This window comes from Manduca sexta, chromosome 18, assembly GCF_014839805.1.
Source record: "Manduca sexta isolate Smith_Timp_Sample1 chromosome 18, JHU_Msex_v1.0, whole genome shotgun sequence".
In the NCBI taxonomy this organism is placed as follows: Eukaryota; Metazoa; Arthropoda; class Insecta; order Lepidoptera; family Sphingidae; genus Manduca; species Manduca sexta.
In genome coordinates this window covers 9,032,043-9,032,916 of record NC_051132.1, presented here as the reverse complement: position 1 = coordinate 9,032,916, position 874 = coordinate 9,032,043, and positions in this window count along the sequence as shown.

Here is an 874-nt window from a genome sequence, read left to right as displayed (position 1 = left end):
AAAAGTAGCCATTTATAGTAGTATATTAGCGGGATAACTTACAAAGTCTTCGTATCCCTTCTCAGGTATATGAGCTTTCTAACATTTTCTATAGGAAATTGTACATCTTAAATTTTTAGATACATGTTAGATTCTTTATGTATTGCAGCTGTAGTCAAGATACAGCGAAACTATAACTGAGATAAGACCAGACAAGAGACGAATAGATGGTCTTAATTATAAAGTTTTTATATACTCTGATACCCGATCAAATCCCTTATATTTTTGCAATCTATGGCCCGGATTCTCACAAAGCCAAGGGATTTTCATTAAGTCTCCGCATAATATATGTTCTTGTATGGTGCTCATTTGTATTTTCAATTACTTAGTTGAGAGTCGGCAATGTGACCTCCATTACGACGCTACATCAACTGCGACTACTACGTAACTTAAGAGATATGAATTTAGGGGACTCATACACTGTATAGTAATATGAACTGTATGTTAAGCCTTTAAGTTTGTACGGTTGATTGTGAAAAGTATAAGTGATTTTTTCAAAACTACACTCTCAATTTTAAAACTATTTAACTTCTGAGTATATGGTACTCGTCACATAAATGTATAATCCGACCAAATACAAAAGCCAGTCTAATCTGGGCTGAAATAAATGGTAATAAAATGAGTATTATCTACATTAGCTGCTCAGATTAGCTGTTTAACCCATCAATTGAAAAATGTCCGTCACTGTTGAGGGCGACTTTGATGGGCATAAAATAAAAGTCTTTTTGTTAATAAATTTTGATACGACAATACAGAGGTAAGTACAATACCTAGCTATTAAATAAAATTTACTTGAAATTTGTGAAACAGGCCTAAATATCTTGCCAAAGTACTG